This window comes from Passer domesticus, chromosome 3 (assembly GCF_036417665.1).
Source record: "Passer domesticus isolate bPasDom1 chromosome 3, bPasDom1.hap1, whole genome shotgun sequence".
In the NCBI taxonomy this organism is placed as follows: domain Eukaryota; kingdom Metazoa; phylum Chordata; class Aves; order Passeriformes; family Passeridae; genus Passer; species Passer domesticus.
Window position 1 is genome coordinate 7,227,005 of NC_087476.1, and position 14,152 is coordinate 7,241,156.

General features: G+C 42.3%; 1 long non-coding RNA gene across 3 annotated transcripts; it reads right to left on the bottom strand.

Moving 5' to 3' along the window:
• Positions 1-346: 346 nt before the first annotated feature.
• Positions 347-10,734, bottom strand: LOC135295910 (uncharacterized). Of its 3 annotated transcripts, XR_010357959.1 has the most exons (4): positions 9,263-10,734; positions 6,922-7,011; positions 3,192-4,261; positions 347-2,527 (listed from the first exon to the last, which is right to left on the bottom strand). It is a non-coding gene; the product is annotated as an uncharacterized LOC135295910 (long non-coding RNA). The 3 variants fall into 3 exon arrangements; XR_010357958.1 differs by lacking the exon at positions 9,263-10,734 and having other exon boundaries at positions 6,922-8,268; XR_010357957.1 differs by lacking the exons at positions 6,922-7,011; positions 9,263-10,734 and having other exon boundaries at positions 3,192-6,911.
• Between the last annotated feature and the right edge of the window lie 3,418 nt (positions 10,735-14,152).

The following is a 14,152-nucleotide window of genomic DNA, read 5'->3' on the forward strand; positions in this document are numbered from 1 at the left end:
CTGATAAAAAAATATACCATTTTCAAAGAACAAGCCCAAGCCCAAGAATTGGAAGGAATCTGCACCTGCCCTTTCCTTCAAAAACTGTGTGAGGTGCTGAAGGGTGCAGGGACATTTGGAAACTTAACCAGAGCCCATTAGTCTCTTAGAAGTCATCAGGCAAAAAGAATGAAGTGTCTGTTTTGAAGAAGCAGTAAAGTACAAGGTGCTTGGTACTTGGGCATCAGAGGGAACATTAACATGATTCTTCACATGCATTCCATGAAGAGCAGCACACCATGAGTACTGATCTAGCAATTTTTAACAAAGAAGCAGTGATTTCTTTTTGAAGGGAAATAGAGAACTCATTTCAAACCCATGTCTTTATTTCTAAACAGTCATTCAAATACAGCTGAAAACTCAAAACTCACTTTGCCTGAAGTTAGCAGCAAAGGCTCCTACAGTGGATCTTATGACAGGCAGGGACTTGATGCCACCTAAAATACCCAGCACACTTCACAGGGAACACTGTGAATGATTCTTACATTAATGAGGCCAGTCTGATTCAAAGCCTGACAGATTAGAAAACAAACTTGCATGGAATACACCTCAAGTAATAATTCTTTTCCTGCTTTGCTAAACAAAACAATAGGGCAGGAACAGAATATTTCAGATCACAGTGGGACAGGCTTAGCACTTTTTTTGCTATATAGCTTCAGACTTTTGAAGAAGAGAAAATGATTTATTATCTCAAGCAACCAATTGCTCCTCTTTCTCTATCAAAATGTATTATGTGCCTGTCACTAAAGGGTGTTTCCCACCCACAGTGAGTGGAGATTCTGTCAATATACATACACATACACTCTTCTCCGTATGCATATCTATTTTTAACCACTTTTCCAGAAAGTGAAAAAAAATCCTGAGCTCCCAGAGACAGTGTAGAATCCAAGGGCTCACTGAATTCTTTAAATTCTATTTGTATTACTGAGGAGTCTGCAGAATATCCACGTTTTGAAGCCCATGGTGCAAACACCATGGGTCTTCCCAAATCTATGTGTCCAGATTAAACTTGAAGGGAATGTATCGTCATGAAAAATACATCATGAAAGCACTTCTTCCAGTCATAGGTACTGGAAGGATATGGGATCTTAGGATCTCAGTTTATGGAGCATTTTAGCCAGGAACTGCTGCTCCTTAGCAAATTGTTTTCTTCAACAGATAAAGGACATTATAATGTATTAGATTCCTGTGAGGGAATGGCAGGGGAGCATTTTGCAATGATTCAGCAGTGAAAAATTAACTCTGATTATATTGCTGTTTTAGTGACAATCCCAGGGTTGTCAAAACCACTTTTGATTCCTCTGACACGAGGTGACACCAGCTACTCATTATGTAAGACTCACATCCAAACCCTGAGCCCGAAATTGAATGAGGACTTATAAATAATGTATCAATAAGGTAAATTATGCAAGAAATCATTCCAGAAAGTGTCTGAACTCATCAACAAATTAGACAACAAGGAGGTCTTTTTTCTACTAACTTAAATAAGCAAATTGAAATGGGATTTCTTCAAGAGCCTCCTCAGCACTTTCTTGGGAGCTACATGGGGCTTTTGAATAATTTCTTTAAAGCCAGGATTTGCAAAGCCTGTCACCATTGACCCTCCCAGAAAATCCTCTTTTTTTTTTTTTTTTTTTTCCTCTCTCATGCAATGCACTTAAATGGGTTTTTTTTTCCCCTGTTGGTCACTGGACCAGCTGATATTGTGGGGGAATCAGTGTTTGTTCCCTTCTTCCCTTCTGCCTGAGGGGACTGCAGAGGAGAGGTGGGAACATCCCCAGAGCACCAGAGTGTGACCAGGCACAGGGCTGGAGGTTTGAGCATCAGCCATGCGCTCTGAGGTGGTGACAGTGTGAAGGCTGCAGTGCTCTTCCATGACCTTGCTTCTGACTTTGAGTGTCATTACTTGACCATCACACAGGATCTCATCTCTAAGAGCTTTTTTAGAGAGATGTAAGCATCTTGTAGGTTCATCATCTTATCTCCCTTTTGCATCTAGAGAGAAAGATCATTTCTGCTGCCCTTTATTAGAGGAGAAATTCACGCCATCACTGCAAACCATTCTGCACAGTGAGCTTTGACTCCTTTTCAAGGTAGACAGCTTAAAATACTCAGTAAAGATTATTTCCAGGTCTAAATTAATATATTTAGCTTAAACACTCAAATTACTTCTGTTGAACAAATACAGCTACTGTTTTAACAATCCCAAAGGGAGGTTGGAAGTTCAGGTGCATTTCTCCTTAGTCTACTGACAGAAATAGCTGTACTGTTGACACTGAAAGGCACATCTCCCAAATTAGCAGCAGGTACCCAAATCCCTCTGCAGCTTGGTGGAATAACACTCCACATGCTGTAGATCCCAGGGATTTGAGTGAAGGATGCTGTGCAATGCCAGGAGAGAGCAGTGCCTCCTCTTCTGACTGCTCTTCCCATGGGAATTGAAGTTCCACATCTTCCCAGCCTCCTCTGGGTCACTCTCCTAGGAAGGCTTTAAGAGAAAAGAGTGAATTTATTTGACTAGAATACAAAGTAATAAAATCTTTATTTTTGTTGTTGGTGGTTTTGTTTTTGTTGTTGTTATTGTTAATTTATTTAAGGTAAGATGAGCAAATTCACCTCATTACTTGTAAACAAATGATTCTCTATGCCACCCCAGATATCTATTTTAGGATGAGAAACATCCACTGGAAATACGTATTTCTCTGTGCCAACTCTGAAAATAATCCAAAGTGAGTGGCTCAGATTTGGACAGTGGAATTTTAGATGAGGAAAACAGGTGAGATTAACCCAGTCCAAGAGGACAGAAAAATTGCTAATGTGATAAGCAACTAACAATGATGACAAAAATCAAATTTTGGTCCAGCATCTGATTTCAGTGGTAGCCTTTTCATTAATATTGGAGGAGAAAGGTGTTGTCAGAGGTTTTGCATTATAAATGTGTGGCTGAGCTGTTGGTCACATATAACCATATTTCTTTCATGATGTGCAGAGCTCTCAGCTGCACGCACTGACATTTTTGAAGCTACTGGAATAATGGATGGCAACAGGGGGAACATTTGTGCTAAATGGCCTGTAGTAATTGTGGCACTGAATTGAGCTAATAATCATCACACTGTGCTGCAGTGTCTTGGAAGAACATCTTCCCAGCCTACCTAATGGTGTAGAAATAAGATTCTTGGGCTTCATGAAGGCAGATTTCTCCTCATCTATGGATTATATTTGGGTGGGATTGATGTCCTGATTCACTATTTCCATCTCATCTCTGTCAGCTCGCTGCTGGTCTGGGGAGCAATGAAGCACAACCAAAGTCCATCCACAGCGTTCTAGACAAACACCTGCACTGCTAAGAGGTAATGTCACACCTAATGTAGATTCCAAATCTCTTCTCAAATTTACTTCAAGCATATAACTCTGATGACTTTGGTACAGTCATACCTGATCCATGACAGCAGAAACAAGTAGAGAAACAGACAGGATACATAAAGAATTTAGTTTTCACCTGTGTTATAAGTTTTATTTAATTTAGCTGGAAATCTATGGTGTTTCACAGGGCTGAGCATGAGCTTAGTTTCTTAGATCTCAACAGAGGGAGCTCAATAACATAGTCCAGAATTACTCTTTGTAAAATTCCTCCACTGGGATTTTCCAGATTTTCTCTGCAGCAGCCATTTAAAAAGTGCTGTGTTCATTGACTGAACTGCAATCTGTTTGCTCAGAAAAATACTGCACCTCTTTGTAAAAATGCACTGCTTGTTTTAGTGAGAGAAGGTTGCCCTTATAAACAAATTCATGGTCTGATGGGGATTTCTTTTTTTGTGAGAAAATTTGGGACCGAGAAATTAAAATAGCTTCCATTGTAGGAACTCCACAGTTCTGAATATCAGTTTGGTGTGCAATGGAAAAACTGCCAGACTGACAGTAGAGTGCTTTTCAGTAACAGTTCTTTCTCCAGAAAATTTAAATAGAAATAGTAATGGTTTTCCTAATTCAAAAGCCTTGTTTAGCTTCTGTCTAAGAAGAAGGAGTGAAGACCCAGCCTTTAGCTCAGCTTCCTTTCTTCACTGTGTGCAGAGGGCAGATGCTGAGATCTGAGGCAATTCTAATGGCTTAAGAGCAGAGCAAATCCACAGGGAGACAATTCCTCCGTATTTTCACCTCAGTGTGTAAATATGATGATATTCAGCTTTCTCATTAGGCTCCTCTTCTTATTATTTTCTCTTTTCTCTACTACAAGAAAAACAGATATTTTTGCTCCTGGAAGCAACCAAATTAAGTTATTGCAGCTGTACTTTCAAACTCTTAAGTCCAACATATTCAGTTCCCATGGAAGTTAGTGGTCCACTACAAATATTAATTGATTAAAACATGTGTGAGCAGCTGAAATAAAAGCATTATGTAATTGTTTCTCTGAGTCTGTTGTTGATATCACTAAAACCAATTCTTCATGCATATCTGCATTTTTAAATAAAGCTCATGTGACTGAGAAATTACCTAATGAAAGGTATTTCCCAGGGAAAAAAAAAATAGTCTTAAAACAGGTTAAATTACCAAAAAAATTTAAAAAAAAATAAAGTCTTTAAACAGTTTAACTGGAAAAAAAAAATCCCACAACATTTCTTTGTGTTTTGCAAGCAAAATATGCCCTTCCAGGGTTTCAGCTATTTCCTGAGCTTGATATCTGGGCAGAGGGAATGGAAGCATTTGTTCCAGCTGAACAGCAGGAAACAAGCTGAATTTATCAGCAAAGGAGAAGCATGGATTTAACTCCACATTAAATTTGCTTTCCTTGATGTCAAGGAGCTGCATGGTTTATTGCCAGATCATGCCAGTTGGCCTCCAGGCCAGAGAGTGGGTCCTCACTTAATAGCAGAAAAATGTGATTCTATTTCCTGAGAACTGCCTTATTTTTTTTTCCTCCACATCAGACACCTCCATGTAATTTCTCATCATGTTTCTACCATGGGCAAGGATCATACCAAGTGTCAGCTGCCTCCTCCTAATACCACTGACTGGCTCTGTAACTCTCCTTGTGCCCAGGAACAAAAGCTTCAGGTTGCTTTATCTTGCTTTATTTTTTATGATGAAACAGCACATAGGTGGGTGTAAAGGGCAAAGGATCTGTACCCAAACCTCTGCTCTGTAACAGGTTGTGCTCCCTTAAGAAATTAAAGTTAAAAGACATAAAAGAAAAAGAAAGCAAGGCAATGTAGCATCACTACAATCCCAAAACAAAAAACAGCCCTTGTCACAAGAACTCACAAATGCAGTTCTGCCACTAAATGAAGCAGGAGACAAAAGAGCTGACCTTGCCTCCTAGCACACTTCATAGCTCTGTGCTTTCTGAGGTGGCTTGAAGGTAATTTATTGTTATTTGCTGTGCATATTCCAGCTCAGAACCTGTGAGGGCCATGGCACCCCACGGGGCTGTTGTTTTGGTAGCAGGAAAATCAGGGCAGTGTTGTGAGCTGTGGCACTGAAGATATGTGAGGGACATTCAAGGAGAAAAAGCTTCCAGGGACAGCTTTGGAGGATGGTATAAGAAGGCAGGACCCAAACCCAGTCTGACGTTGAATACACAGCCCAACACATGTTTCATTTTCTGATGTATGATTTCCCCTTTGACTAGACTTTGTCTGGTCAGTGGCATCTTGAGATAGAATAAAGCTGTCCTAAGTGTACATTAGCAGTTATGCAGCACAAAAAATCAGTGGTACATGGCCCTAGCTCATACCTTGGCATGATTTTCTAAGCAGTGTATCCACAGAGAAACAGAGATTTGAAATAGGAGGCCCCATGCGAGGAGCACAAAGAAAACAGTTTGGACATGGGTGGAACAAGACAGAGCTTAAGCAGTGAACTCCAGTAGGGTGAGAAGATTAACAGGTGGCTCTCCTCATCTCCTGAGGATGAAGTAGACTCAAAACATGCAAGAGAAGAAAAGGAGCTGCGTGACACACAAAAGAGAAGCACTGGGTGAGATGAAAACCATGGAATAATGGAAGCCAAGGAAAGCAAAATATTTGGACCAAAGAGTGAGTATATTTAGGAAGAAAACAAAAAAAGAAGAGAGAGTCTGATAACAGAAATCAGAATTTCTATCCCAAATCACCCATTTTCCTAGTTTTGCTTCAGAGTTGCATTGTGTTTACTTTTTATTCCCTCCACTCTGCCTACCATATTTATCAGTCACACAATCTTCCCTTCCATCCCCTTTGGTCAGGAAATTGAAGAAGTCATTGATGTGCAGACCTCTCTTTTTCTGTGAGTAGAAGAGTGTACACCAGCTCTTATTCAGCAACATGCTTTCTCTTCCAGATCCCTTGCTCAAGGATTTCATTAGTGCACGAGGCAGTTAGCACAGGGTGAAGTCACTGCACAGGAGGAATGTTCCATATTTACAGAGTTACAGGTGCAGCTGGTAACTTCCCCATCTGGTCCAGTAATATTGTTCAGTACCTTTTTTTTCCCTATTCTTCCAGTAACTGAGAAATCAAATTGTCAATAAGCTGAATTTCCTGTATTTTAGATGCTGTACATCAATCCGTTGAAAATTACAAGCTGAGGATGTAGAGAGGAGGCAGATGACACAATAAGGCATTTGTCAAATGATGCACCTGCTTTCTGGCACACTGTCAAACCCAGAGGGTGCAAGAGTAAACAAATCTGAACAATAACTTCCTTCCCCCACATTATATGTGTGCTACTGCTGAGAAAGAGCCTAAGTGCTGCATTAGCAGGAGAAAGGTCTGTTAGGAGAAGGTAGACATGGGACAGTTGAGGCCACAAATGGTTTGGATAAGGGTCTTGTGACTGTGAGTGGTCACATCCTCCCTTCCCAAAGGCTGCCCATAACCGAAGGGTGCAGAAAACTAAGAAACATACAAATATTTCAAAGGTGGCTGTCAAGACAACAGTTCCAGACTCTCCTCAGTTATGCCCATCAAGAGGAGGAGGAGGAGCAGTGGCCATAATCTGAAACACAAAAAATTCCATCTCAACGTGAGGAAGAACTTTTTTACATGGAGGGTGGCAGAGCACTGGAACAGCTGCCCAGAGAGGGTCTGGAGGCATTCCAAACCTCCCCAGGCATGTTCCTGTGCCAGATGCTCCAGGTGACCCTGCCTTGGCAGGGGGATTCGACTGGATGATCTCTTTCTAAACCAACAATTCTGTGATTCAGTGACCGTGGTGCACAACTTCTTCCATGCCTAATTTTATACCTAAGGAAGCTGCAACCCACAGACTCACCTCAGACACTTCTCAGCATCCAGAGAAGACATTTGCTGTCCTCAGTGAGCTGCAGACTTGCCATGGGAGAGAAGGCAAATCTATTACAGTCAGTAGAAATGATTTGAGCAGGGAAATCTCTGTATACTTCACTCACTCAGATGTTGGAAGGGCATTGTCCAAATTAATCTTAAACACTGCCTGTGAAATGCTTGATGCATTGACTACCTCTCCAAGAATGCTGTTACAGTGTTTAACCACCCTCTCGGTGAAGAAATGTTTCCTAATGTCCAATGTAAACTTCCCCTGGCACAGTTTTGACCCATTCCTGCACTTTCTATCACATCCTATCCTTGCATCCCTGGGAGAAACAATGAAGGAGATGACTCACACTGGAGCCACTGGGGTGAAAGTGCTATTGGAGTGGATGGAAGGTTTTTCACAGGACATGTCCAGCGAAAGCCAGTGTCTTCTGATGCTTGAGAAGGCACAAATCTGCAAACAACCACTTCACTAAAATGCAGTTCTGGTTCAAGGCCTAAAATCAATGAAAGGATTTTCAGAGAGCTCCCTATAGAGCTTTTAGCACAAGCTGTGTTTGAGATAATTACACCATTTTGAAAGACTATACATAACAGGAAAGTCTATTTCTTTTGAAAGTCCTCAAACTCAGCAGAAACTGTGTGGATAGATGGAACCAAAACAAAGAGTTATCTTTCATTCATGGAACCATCAATACAGCTGACACTTCCTAACAAGTTTGTGAGAGAGTCTGTGAAAATGGCTGTACATGTGCAAAAGTGACTAAGTACTTACCAGCCAGCTGGCTCCTGCACAAGAGTACACAAACCTGTAAGCTCTCAGGTACCTTTCAACATCTCTAATGGTCAAACATCTATTTTATAGGCCTTGAGGGAAAATAAAGGGCAGTGATATGACAGGTTCATCACCAAGGCAGTCACATTAACTACAAGGTAATTTTCTCTTTGGTTTTTTTTTGCATTTTTTACATGTACAGAATGTTTGACTTGCGATAAAAGGCTGACGACTAGAAGAATGTAAACACATCTCATTCACAAAAAATAAAATTCTGTTTTTCTTTCTTCATCTAGTCTCTCTTCTTTCTTCATCTAGTCTCTCCAAGGAAAATGAAACAAAACAAACAAACCAGAACATGCAGAAAGCAAGAGTCTTGAGACCAGGATATTCACTTGGGAACTAGACAATCCTGACACAAATCCTAACTGGGAGATTTTAGAGGGTGGATTTGAGCCACTTTATATGTGGCCAGTGCTTAGCCACTGACAAAGTACAATTACCAATCACTAAGCAAACAAATATCTTCCTGTCTTGAAATGGAGCAGCTACAACCAGGCAAATTACTTGCTTAAGCAAGTATCTGCCCCTGTTCAACTTCCTGCTGCAAATTAGGTAGAATCCATACTTTCATCACCTCCTAAGCAAGGAACGTTTCCTCATCTGCTGAAGCACTGCTGATCCCATCTCCCAAACCAGACAGAGCAGAGGATCTCACTGTGCAGTGCCATGTGAGCTAGCTCCATCCACAGTTATTCCAACCATGTCCTGGAGAGCCCAGAGAGCACTCCACAATGGCACACATGCCATCTGTGGCAGTTAGGACTTGCAGATGTGTCTGGTCTGCTCTGCATCGGCTGCTCCTGAGGGTAATGCACATGGAGCAGATGGAAGCAAGGGCAGCTTGGGTCAAGGCTGGAGCAAAGCAGCCAATTCAATCAACCACTCCATGGTCAGGCTTCCTCTCACTCTACACATTGGTTACACCAGTGGCTGGGCTGCCACTCAGTCCTGCCTGTTAGGACAGGGATGAGAGCCATTTTTTTGGTTTTTTTATTTTCATCACTCAAAAAAAAAATTAAGAGACTTAAACAAATAAATAAATAGCTTGGCTTTCCCCTGCCTTATACTCTCAGCCTGGTTCTGAGAGCCACACAAAGCAGAAGTGAAGTGGCACTACCTGGGAGACGCAGAACGTGGAGGATCACAGCCACAACCTGCAATGGAAGTTGGCATATTTCCACTGAAATCAATATGAAGCTTCAATGACCAATTGACAGCCTCTGTAAGCTCAGGATCTGCTGGCAGCTTTTAGTGCAAATTCATTACCACTCATCCATTCTTCTCGGTTTTTCTGGAAATGGAACAGGCATCTTCAAGGGTCTTTGGTGGTCTTGTTCCCCCATATAGTTCAAGCAAACTTCTAAAGTTCATTCCTGCTCTTACCCTGTGCTGTGCTTATCTCCAGAAGCCAGAATGAGCATGGTTGTGATGCAGTGGCCACTTGGAGACGTCCACAGCTAGCCCAACCTCCTGGCCCGTGCCAGGAGAGGCTGCCCCTGTCTGCCCCTTGGGCCAGTCTGGGTGGCAGTAGAGCAGAGCTGCTCAACTCTCAGAGGCAGCAAAGCTGCTCTGTGCAGCTGCTGTTAGAAATCCCCAGTCAACAAACCCAGGATAAAGAACAGAAGGATCACTTGCAGTGGATCTCAAAGGGTCTTAATCCTTAAGCGAATCAAGAACCAAGTGACAACAACTACCCGATTACAACAGCTTAAGTACAAGGAAGGGAACATGGGGAGAATGCAAACTTGGACCAATGGCAGGAGACCTGGGGAGGAGCACAAGGTGGGGTACACATTGTGACAACCAATGGGGAACAACAGGGGAGGAGAGCAGACTAAGCATACCAATGGGTATTCGAGGGATACAAGATGGACACAGAAGTTTCTAGAGATAAAGGTGGGTTTCTGCAATGGACAAAGGAGGAGGGCAGGGTTTCCCTGAGTTCAGGGAAGGATCTGGAGTAAGGGGTAGATCTTTAGGTAGATGGACAGAGGAATGGAAAGGTACATCTCTGGGGCAAACCAATAGTCATGGGGGACAACTGGAACAAACTACTTTCGCTTACAACAGGAAAGAACAAACTACTTTAAACCAAAAGTAGAAAATGGCACACCACTACATGTGTTCTGGTTGTCCCAGAAAAATATGTTGCCTAATCTCTGTATGGCCCTTTCTCCAGCCACATCCAGTTCTTTCTCACAGTGTGTTATCACCAACGATCCTCGGCTGGCTCCACAGCTCTCCCTCTGTCCATGTTTGAGACATACACATTATCCCTCTTTTCTTCAAGGCTTCTGCAGGAGTACTTGACATGTTGAATCCACCCAAGCATTCACCACCCCTTGAGCTGATGGTGGTAATTTTAGCAGAAGTTTAGGCTCTCACCAGAGCCCGAAACAGCAAGGTCTCCACCAAGCTATGGTGTGAATATCACTACCTACATGCATAGCAGCCAGGACATGATCTTTCTGTGTTGCTAAATTCTTCATTAAACCCTAGGGAAAAGACAAATTGCTCCATATATCCATCTCCACCACCAGTGGTTACCCCAGAGGACAACCACCTTGAGCACCATGGAGTGGAGAGATGCCCACAACAACCCCTCAAGTTCATTTTCTTCCCTTTGAATTTGATTTCCTGATGGTTGAAGCCAGGACTGGTTCTCTGTGACTTTAGGACCTCACTGAATCCTAATAATTAGGGGAAAAGTAAGGGAATATCTTTATCAGGAACTAAAATACTCTGTGCAAGGAAAATATATCCAATATGTAGAGAGCTTTCTAATATCACTGATGAAGGGCTAATCAAATCCAATAGATGTATCTCAGCCCTGGGGAATTTCAAAATGCAACCAGTGTATTTTTATAGCTGAGGGAATCAGGAGAGGTTAACATGGATATGTGATGAGCTTGTCAGAGTTCTTAAGTTGAATTCAATTCTGGAATGTCAGCTCACAGCAACCACAGCATATCTTGGGTTTATAGTCATTTATTCTTGATAATCTTCCAGTCTTGCATGTCTTACTCAAAAGCTATGCTCTATTTCACCCATAACCTATTGGAATCATCACAAGAATTCCTAACTAAATTCTACAGCCTGTGTTGCCAGGCTGGATGAACATAAAAAACTTTTCTGGCCTTAAATTATTTTTGGGGAAATTAGTGTAAATCTGAATAGGTTTACTAAAGTCACTGGAAATTCTCTGGATTTACACCAGCTCAGAACATGCCCCATTTTTTCTTCAGTAATTTGAACCAGGATGACAAAACTGGTATAAGCAGACAGTGAGCTGGCCCATTTGTATCCTGGGAGACAACTAAGGAGCAACCCTTTCTGATCCAGATGGTAATTCAGCCCATTTTAGAAGCAGAGGTTTTTTTCTCTCTTACTTTGATTCAGAATTTGTCAGTCCTTGTGGGGAGGACAAGGCTGGGAGGCAGGTGTGTAGAAAACCACATTAAATTATGCACAGCAGAAAATCTGCACAATGTACTTCAAAAGCTGGAAACTCACCATGTGTGACTGACAATTGCAGAGAGGCAGGATCCTAATTTCCAGATTAACTATTTCATCAATTAAAGCTGCATTTGAAATCCTTTCTCATTTGTCTGCCAATCTGTGACTGCTGCTGATACAAAGCCATCACCATAATAGAAACCAAAGTGCATATTTGATGCCATATGCATATGGCAACCTACATTTTTTCCAAGCGCAGTAGTTCCAGCTAATTAGTTTTATAATGTATTTGCATTAGTTTGTAGAATTCCATGGTTCCTATTAAATAGAGACAGGTAATCGAATGAGAAAATTAAGCAAGTCCTGCTGCATGCTGAGTGTTCATGAAATTGAGAGGGCAAGATTTATGGTTACGATAATGTGGTAGCTGCTTACACAAGAACAAAACACCTCCAACTAATCCACTCAATTCTCTACACGTTTTGCAAATGTAGTTCAGCCCCCAAACCCTTCATGAGTCCAACTCCCTCCTAAGGGTGCCTTCTAGATCCCTTAGCTCCAAGCTTTGTTGTTGCTATGCTAAGCTCTGGTATATTTTGCTTAAATCCAAGCTTAAATTTCAGAGACTATAATGAGAAGCTGTGAGCTGAAGAAGTCCAGTGGCATCTCCTTTGCTATAAGGAGATGATTTATGGCTCTTTTGTTACCAAAAACCAGGTCTGTAAGAGAAGTGGAACTGAAAGCCAAAGGCACGTTCACCCTCGGACAATACATTCAGCCCTGCTTTACTGTCTGCATCCAAATTCAATTACTTTAATATTTTTGCATTGAATTCATACCCAGAATTGCACCAATTGCATTCATACCCAGAATTGCACCCCAATTGCACTTCTGCCCCTCAGCCTGCCTAGAGCCCATTGTCTGAGGGACAGAGCCAGGCCTCGCCTTGCCCCAGGGACATCTGCAGTGTTTCCTTCCCAATACAGTGAAAGCACCCCATAGTCAGGGTTAGAGAAAACTTCCAATATTCATTTTGTGGTCCATTTGTGCCTCCCAGCAGGCGCTGGGACGTGTAAATCCCAGCTGCCCACAAGCCAGGCACCACCCAGCAGAAGGCTCAGCTCTGACAGTAAATCCTGGGAGGCCTCGCCCGCGCCGACAGTCCAGGCCAGGCTTAAAGCCAGGCTTTGGAGCCAGACCAGGGCTGATCCCACCACTCCCCAGCCTCCCAGCCAGAGGAGGGGAGAAGCATCTCCCAGGAGACAGGGTTTCTGTCGCATGTCCTGGCTGGATGGTGGCAGGGGTGTGACAGAGTCCCCTTTGAGCTCCGCTGAATCCCAGCTACCGGTGGAGGAGCAGCGCGGAAACAAAGGAGCAGCACCGCGGGTCCCGGATGGAACTTTATTCGATGGCAAAACTCCCCCTCCCCAGCATCCCAGGACCCAAAACTGAGGGCAGATAATGACTTATATGAAGTCTCAGGGGAGGATACAATCTTTAACTAATCAGGAGAACTAGGAGTGAAAAACGAGGCGGGGAATACAATGTATAAACCAATAAAGAATTTCAAGGGAGGAGAATAGCTTCAGTGAACTGATGGGGTTTGGGAAAACACAAAACTGACAGGGAAGTTTCTAGGGGGAAGGCAGGTTGGGGAGGAATTAACATTTAATGAAAGGAGGAGTAAGGAATGTTCTGGGGAAAGGGCAGGGACAGGAGGTGTTAACAACTGGGAAGGGGAGGGGGTTTAAAGCTTGACACGGAGTAGCTAGGTAACAAACAAAAAACCAAGACTTAACTAACCTAAATAACAATGAGGGAGCAAGTCTGGTTTTAGAAACATAAGATGCAAAATGGGAAACCTGTGCCACTCTAAAAGCAAAAAAGGACAGCCTAAGGAAATTACAAAATTACAGATAAGACGGTAAGCATGCTAATAAAACTAAAAAAAACCACATCATTACAGGTTCCATCATTGATCTGCAGATAAACCCTGAGATGGTGTCAGCACTGAGGGCGAGCTGCAGACAGCTGCTGCTGGGAACTGAGCATCGTCCTGGACATGAGGCCCCTCTCACTCATCTCCTGGTGACCAGGGTTGAATTGGTTCCTTGTGAAGTGCTCCTTCTGCCATTTCATTGTGGCAGTTTTAGTCCCATTTTCAGAAATTATTGCTTCATTCTAAAATCATCTTTTCTATCTGCATTTGTATATGTCCCCCTTTAAGATCATTAGGTCTAACTTTCTGAGTTTTAATAACTTGGTTTGAACCTTCTGTATATCCTGAGCTCCCAAAACAGAGGCCTATGTCTTCTAAATTAACATTACATTATCTACCATTTTAAAAGATACATGCTCCTTGGCTGAGAGCTAGCAGTACTGAAACTCTCTTTTTTTTTTTTTTTTAAGTTAATAAAAAGCATACTGTATGTAGTACTTATTTCAGAGCTATATATCTAAGAAATTGTTTGCAGTTCCAATACAGTGCAGTTTGTTAAGGTTTGGCAGGGGTGGGGGAAGAGTGGAGTTGAATTATTGGCAGGACAACTGT